The sequence below is a fragment of the Cynocephalus volans genome, chromosome 6 (assembly GCF_027409185.1).
Source record: "Cynocephalus volans isolate mCynVol1 chromosome 6, mCynVol1.pri, whole genome shotgun sequence".
Classification (NCBI taxonomy): domain Eukaryota; kingdom Metazoa; phylum Chordata; class Mammalia; order Dermoptera; family Cynocephalidae; genus Cynocephalus; species Cynocephalus volans.
The window spans coordinates 152,137,392-152,145,541 of record NC_084465.1 but is presented as its reverse complement, the minus strand read 5'-3'; positions in this window follow the sequence as shown (position 1 = coordinate 152,145,541).

Below are 8,150 nucleotides of genomic sequence, written 5' to 3'. Positions count from 1 at the left end.
CTCGGGCTCCGGCCGCGGGTTCAGATCCTATATAGGGATGGCCGGTGCGCTCACTGGATGAGCGCAGGAGGGTTGCGAATCACATCCTTTTAACTATTATCTAGGGATTATGAGGTCCTGAGAAAAACTAGCTCATGCTAACCAGATTCACACAAGGCCTATTTCCAATAAGAAAATTAATTAAATAATTGATTCCAAAGCTTACTTCAGAAATCAAGAACAATAGATTGTTCAGTAAGAAAATGGAACTAGACAGACAAAAATGTCCCTCCTGGGAATATGCATATCCATGTGGCCCAGTAATTACCCATCTATTCAATCACTTATTCATGTATTTAACATGTATTGAGTGTCCAATTAGACATGTGGTGAAGATTGAATGTTTGTGTCCTCCTAAATTTCATATGTTGAAACCTAATCCCCAATGTGATGGTATTTGGAGGTGGGACTTTTGGAAAATGACTAGGTCATAAGGTGGAGCCATCATGAATGTGATTAGTAGCTGTAAGAGAGAGTCCCCAGAAAGCTCCTTTGCCCCTTCTGCCAGATAAGGACACAGCAAGAAGATAACCACCTATGAACCAGGAAGTGCATCTTCATCAGACACCATATCTGCCTGTCCCTTAATCTCGAACGTCCCAGCCTCCAGAACTGTAAGAAATAAATGTTTGTGGTTTATAAGCTACCTAGTCTATGGTACTTTGTTATAGCCACCTGAACAGACTAAGACAATGTGTTTTAGTCCTCTTGTATATTCCCTAGTCTTTTGTACATAGTAGTTGCTCAATAGCTTTTAAGTCTAGTGTGGGGAGATAATTCTTGTAGGGTTCTTGCATTTCTGCACATCTTGCAGGCAAAGGCACTGAAAACTTCTTCCAGACTATGTTTTCATAAAGCAATTGATTATTGAAGATTTGAGATTCCTGAGCCTGAGGTTCCTCAGCTGTAACACAAACCCACTGCATGTGCACCAATGACCAGGAGTGCTCCGTGTCATCCCTGTGGCTCTTGGGGAGATGACAAGGAAAACCAATGTGAACATGAAGCTCATACTGTCTGCTATGCTGTGAGTAATAAAGTCCTTTATCTCTGACCCAGGAGTCTCATGTTTTCTGTCTGCATCCATGAAACCATAGCAATTTGTTCACTTGTAAGTAGTGTAAAATCTTAGACCTTAGACTGTTAAAATTCTTGACATCTAGTAGGGGAGATCTAGATGTGAATAGGTAATATAGTATGAAAGGGAAGGTATTCAAACAGGTATTGAGTAACAATACTAGTTCTGCTTGGTGATGGTAGTGGGTAGGGAGAGTAAAGTCATGAGATGAATAGGGTTTTCACTCATAGAGAAGGGAAAAGATATTCCTGATAGAAGGACAATGTATATAAAGGCAAATAATCATTAAAGGACCTGATTTGTTTAGAAACAGAAGTCTAGTGTAGTTACAGAATGAATTGAGTGGGTAAGAGGAAATAACAATCGAAAACTACTAGCCCATTAAAAGGGGAAGACGTTTGTCCAAACCTATCAAATATAGCAGTAGTTGAACAGCTTTCTGACCTTATTTTCAAATTCAGATGAGCACTTTGGGAAGTAAACATGTATCTTTGAGCAGAACACACTTCACTGTTCTGGACCAGGCTCAAATTCAGGTAGTTTTATTCTTTCCTAATAAAGGAACTGTTTAAATGCATAAATATGCTTATTTTGTTGTACCTCATAAGACAAATTAAACACATAAATAATGATTTTTTTGATCACTTTAGGTCTTTAGGTCTCTTTTCTTCTCTTCTTTTAGGTCTCTTAACACATAAAATGAATTGTTCATCATTATATGTACCTCTAACATATTTCAAAATATTTGATAAATGTCTGTTCTAAGATCAACTGCTGTAACTTAAGTTGCTTTTCTTTTCAAATATTGGTTATCACCTTTATATTTTATGTATTCTTTCCCCACACAGATAGGTAAAGCCCATACATAGAATTATAAAATGTGAAATCTGAAGTAAACTTAGGAATCTTAGCGTATTATTCTTTTGGGAGCTAAACTGAAGTGTTGCATCACTACAGATGAAAACTAAAAGTCCTTATTTACAAAGAGCATTACGTGAGGAGATACAATTTTTAATTTTACTTTTTCTTTCTCCAAATTTCTACACAATTTGTGCTTTCTACTTTTTAAAATAGAATCTGATGAGATAATATCTGAATTAATGTAAAAGTATATATTGACAGCTAAAATTTTTTTAAAAAATCATTTTATGGTATTCCTCTATGAATGTCTTGATTCCCAGGTGCTGTAGCTCTTTTGTGAGTTTAAATTCTCCAACTCTTCACTTTCATAGATGAGGAGCCCAAGATGCCCTTACAGGTTATAAGACTTGTCCAGATGGAACACTGGAAATTTCATGATCTGAATAAGTTTCCTGCTTTCCCGCTGCCCAGGAGGCCTCTTCTCCAACTTCCTCTACCTCTCCTTCTCACTACTCGGTATCCACCCACAGATAGAGGTGTTGTCCTTTGCCCCATTCTTTTCTAGTATCAATTGGTCAGAAATGATTGGGAAGAAGGGAGAAAAACTTAAGTGACAAGGGACATGGATGAGAACCCATGGTGACAGGGAAAGAAAACAAAGTGATATGAAGGAATTGCACAAGAGAGTCTGTTGGGGTGTTGGAGCTCATCTGCATTTTAATTGTGGCAATGGCTATACTTATTTACATGTGTTAAAACTGATAGGATTGTAGGCCCCTTCCCCCAGTCAATTTTACCGTATGATAATTTAAAAATAAAACTAAGTATGCAACAACAGAAAACAAAATATAAAACAGTGCAAAGGGGTCCATGCCCCCATTCTTCCCTATCTCCCCAGCCAGTCATAAAGGAAATATGATGAGAATCTAGGCTGCAAGTGAGTAACTTGTAACATATATGTAGTACAGGTTACCAAAGACCCACCAAATTTACCCCATTTTTATTTCTAGCTGAGTGTTCACCACATACTCTGATTTCTATGAGTACATATTGTGAATGTTTCACATATTGTTGTTGTTGTTGTTTTCTCTTTCTCTCTCTTTTTTATTTATTTTTTTGGTGACTGGCCAGTACAGGGATTGATCCCTAGACCTTGGTGTTATCAGCACCATGCTCTAACTAACTGAGCTAACTGGCCAGCCTCTGTCTCTCTCTCTTTTATTTTTTTTGACCAGTAAGGGGATTGCAACCCTCAGCATGGTGTTGCCTGCACCGCGCTCAGCCAGTGAGTACACCGGCCATCCCTATATAGGATCCGAACCCGCAGCCTTGGCGCTACCAGCGCTGCACTCTCCCGAGTGAGCCATGGGCCGGCCCCTCTGTCTCTTTTTTAACAGCAAAATACATCATTTTGGAAGTGAGATGTTGGTAATTATTCCTTTTAGGTCAGTGTTATACATGAATATTTTAGTTTATAGAATGATTTATTAAATATTAAAATACTGTATGCTTTAGATTGGATGACCCCCAACCTCATTGAAGCTTAATCCCCATTGTAACTTGAGGGTAGGAAATCCTATTATGGTAATTAAAAGGTAAGGCATTGATGAGGTGATTAGATTGTCAGACCATGCTGTACTGAATGGATTGATAATGGTGGTTGGGGCATGGTTCTGAGGGCTTTAAAAGGAGAGTGCATGAGGAACTATCTCTCACTCTGCTCCCCCATTTTCTGCCATGTGAGTCCCCTGGGTCACTGTCACCACTGCCAAGGCCTTCACAAGCTGTGTTACCTGGACTTTGGACTTCTTATCCTCTGAAACTGTAATCAATAAATTTTCTCTTTACATATCATCCAGTTCCAGGTATTTTGTTATAAGCAACAGAAATGGACTAATACAGAAAATTGGCACCAGGAGTGAAGTGTTGCTTATAACAAATACTTGAAAATGTAGAAGCAGCTTTGGAACTGGGTGTTAGGCAACTGTTGGAGGAGTTTGGAGGACTTAGAAGAAGCCAAAAAGATGAGGGAAAGCTTGGAATGTCCTAGAGACTTGTTAAATGGTGGCAAGGAGAATTCTGGTAAAAGTATGGACAGTAAAGGCCATCCTGAGGAGATCTCAGATGTAAATGAGAAAGGAGTTATTGGAAACTGTGGCAAAGATCACCCTTGTTATGAACTGGCAAGGAACTTGGCTGCATTCTGTTCATGACCAAAAGTTTTATGGAATGTGGAACTTCAAGGTGCTGAACAAGGGTATTTGTCAGAAGAAATTTCTAAGCAGCAAAACATTAAGGAAGCTATGCGGCTACTGGTAACTGCCTACACTGAGTTATGGTTGCAAAGGCACGACATAAAGCCAGAATTTAAAAGGGAAGCAGAGTGTAAAGAGTAGGAAAATTTGCAGCCTGGCCGTGTGGTAGAGAAGCAAAGAGCATTTTCAGGAGAAAAATGCAATGGTGTTACAAAGATTAGTATAAAAGAAAAGGATTATCAAGAGAAGGGGGAAAAAGCCATGAAGGCATTGCGGAAGTCTTTGGGGCTACTAGGGAGACAGAAAGGTCTTGGAGAACAGGAGGGGAACAGGCCTGAGGCACCCTGCAGGGGCTTACTTCCCAGGCCTACCTCAGGAGGCTACTTCCACCAGCAGCACCCCAGCTGCTTTGGCTGCTCCAGCCATGCTTAAGTTGGCCCCAGTTGTGGCTGGACCCACAGCTTAGGAAAATATAAGCTGGAAGCCTTGGCAGAGTCCACGTGGTGTTAGGTCAGCAGGCTCCCAGAATGCCAGAGCTATGGAGGTTTGGGAGCCTCCACCCCGATTACAAAGGATGTATGGAAAAGCCTGGGGGCTCAGGAAGAGATCTGTCACATGGGCAGTGTCACCACAGACAGCCTTTGCTAGAGCAATGCCAAGCGGAAACGTGGGGTCAGAGTTGCAGCAGAAAAACCTCAACAGCACCATGCCTAGTGGACCCCTGGGGGTGGGACTGCCATAGAGACCCCAGAATTGTGGAGCTACCAGAGTGCAATGCCTGCCTGAGAGAGCTGATGTTTGGCCTGATACCAGCATAGCCATTGGAGCAGAGCTGCCTGAGGACTTGGGGACCCAACCCCTGCACCAATGTGCAGAGGATGTTGAACATGGAGTCGAGGTACATGATTCACCAGCTGTAAGATTTAATGCCTGCTCTGCTGGGTTTTGGACTTGTTTAGGACCTGTAACCCTATTCTTTTGGCCTATTCCTCCCTTGTTGAATGGGAAAATATACCTGATGTTTGTCCCACCATGGTATCTTGGAAGTAGATACCTTCTTTTGAATTCACAGATGGAACTTTGAACTTTGAACTTTTGAGCTGAAACAAGTTAAGACTTTGGGGACAAAATAAATGTATGTATGTGTGAAAAGGACATGAGTTTGAGGGGTTCAGGCAGAATGCTGTAGAATGGGTGCCCACCCAACTTCATTGAGGCTTAATCCCCATTTTAACTGTTGAGGATGGTAAATCATATTATGATCATTGAAAGATGGGGCCTTGAAGAGGTGATTAGATTGTAGGACCATACCCTAGTGAATGGATTATAATGGTGGTCAGGGGCATGGTTCTGAGGGCTTTAGAAGGAGAGCACATGAGAGGTCAGTCTCTCTCTGCTCTGCCATTTTCTGCCATGTGAGACATCCGGGTCACTGTCGCCACCAACAAGGCCTTCACCAGATGTGTTCCCTGGACTGTGGACTTACTAGCTTCTGAAACTTTAAATCATGAATGCATTATTATCTCAAAAAATGAAAGTTATGGGTTTTTCTTTAAAATGAGCTCTTTTTCAACTCCATTTTGATCTTATTAAATTTATTTTATTTAATACAATATGTCTAAATATGGCTACAAAAATATATAAAGGATTCACAGGTAATTTCTTTTTGTTAAAAAAAGAAAATTTGGGGGGGCCGGCCCGTGGCTCACTCGGGAGAGTGCGGTGCTGATAACACCAAGGCTCCGGGTTCGGATCCCATATATGGATGGCCGGTTCGCTCACTGGCTGAGCGTGGTGCTGACAACACCAAGTCAAGGGTTAAGATCCCCTTACCGGTCATCTTTAAAAAAAAAAAAAAAAAAGAAAAAAGAAAATTTTGGGGGGCCGGCCCGTGGCTCACTCGGGAGAGTGCGGTGCTGATAACACCAAGGCCATGGGTTCGGATCCCATAGAGGGATGGCCAGTTCACTCACTGGCTGAGCGTGGTGCTGACAACACCAAGCCAAGGGTTAAGATCCCCTTACTGGTCATCTTTAAAAAAAAAAAAAAAAGAAAATTTTTTGATTTCTTTTAAAATAGTTTTCAACCAGAATTTTCTAGGAGCAAAGATATAATTTGTTCATCTTTGCACCTGGTCCCACCTCTGCATAAAGAAAATGTTATGGGCTCTTAGCATTTCTGATTAGGGACCTTGTATTTTTTTCTTTTTTTAAAAGTACATATAGTTGCATGACTTTTTTTTTTTTTTTTTTAGTTAATAGGGTTTATTTTTTAGAATAGTTTTAGATTTATGGAGAAATTGAGCATATATTAGAGAGTTCTCTTATGCACCCCTCCAACTTCCATTATTATTAGGATCTTATATAACTATAGTACATTTGTTACAATTAATAAACCAATATGCATACATTGTTATTAACTAAAATCCATATAATTCAGATTTCCTTACTTTTTACCTAGGGTCCTTTTCCTGTTCCAGGATCCCTACCAGGATAGCACAGTACGGCTAGTAGTCTTGTCTCCTTAGTTTAACTCTTAGCTGTAACAGTTTCTCAGACTTGTCTTATTTTTTAATAATCTTGAGAGTTTTGAGGAGTACTGGAAAGGTATTTTGTAGAATGCACCTCTATTGAAATTTTCTTGATATTTCTGTCATGATAGACTGGAGTCAGAGGTATTTAGAAGGAAGACTATACAGGTAAAGTGCCATTGTCTTCATATCATATTAAGGGTACTGTTTTAATCCATTTTCGGTTGCTCATAGCAGAATACCTGAAAGTAGGTAATTTATAAAGAAATAAAATTTATGTCTTACAGTTTTGGAAGCTAGGAAGTCCAAAGTTCAGGGGGCACATCTGGTGCAGGCCTTCTTCTTGGTGGGGACTCTACAGAGTCCTGTGGCAACGCAGAGATTCATGCGGCAGGGCTGAGCAAGGGCATTTCTCCACATGCTTTCTTCCTCTCCTTATAAAGCCCCCAATCTACTTCTTGGTAACTCATTAAACTATTAATCCATTAATGGATTAATCCATTGAGGAGGACGGAGTTCTCATGATCCAATCACCTCCCAAAGGCCCCACTTTTCAAACACTATAGTCTGATTTCCCACCCTTGTAATACTGTTATAATGAGGATCAGGCTTTAGTGAGTTGGGGGGGGCGTGGGAGAGAATTGAAACATAGCACTTACATACTATCAGCATGACTAATCATTAATGTTGACCTTGATCCCCTGACTGAGGTGGTATTTGTCAGGTTTCTCCATGGTAAAGTTACTCTTTTAAAAATTCCCTTTCCATACCATACTCTCTGGAAGGAAATCACTATTCTCAGTCCACACTTAAGGAATAAGGAATTATATTTACCCTCCTTGAGGGTGAAATATCTTCATAATTTATTTGGGATTCTCCTGCATAAGAGATGATCTCTTCTCACCCATTTCTTAATTTAGTCAGTTATTTATATTAGTATGGACAAAATATCCATCCATGGATATTTATTTTATACTTTGGGTTATAATACAGTACTACTTTATTGCTTAAATTGTTCTAGCTTTGGCCATTGGGAGCTCTGTTGGCTCCTACACCCTTTCTACATTCTCTGATCGCTATGGATTTTTTGGTTTGTTTTTGAGCACTTTCTTACTCTCTTATGCTACAAAATGCTCTAGGGTCATTTTGTGTTTCCTGCCCCAGTCCTACAGTCAGCTGCTTCTCTAAGGAGGATCCTTGCACTTTTATAAGCTCAAAATAGCTCCTAATTCATCTTCTCCAAACACGAAAACTATTTTGAAATATCTCATGTTTTTAGTATACCAGAAACAAAAGGTGGGAAATGTTTAATAAATGATACAATCAGGAAATGCAAACACTTAAGAAAGGATTCAAGAAAAGATTCTTCATATTTATTATACAGTGT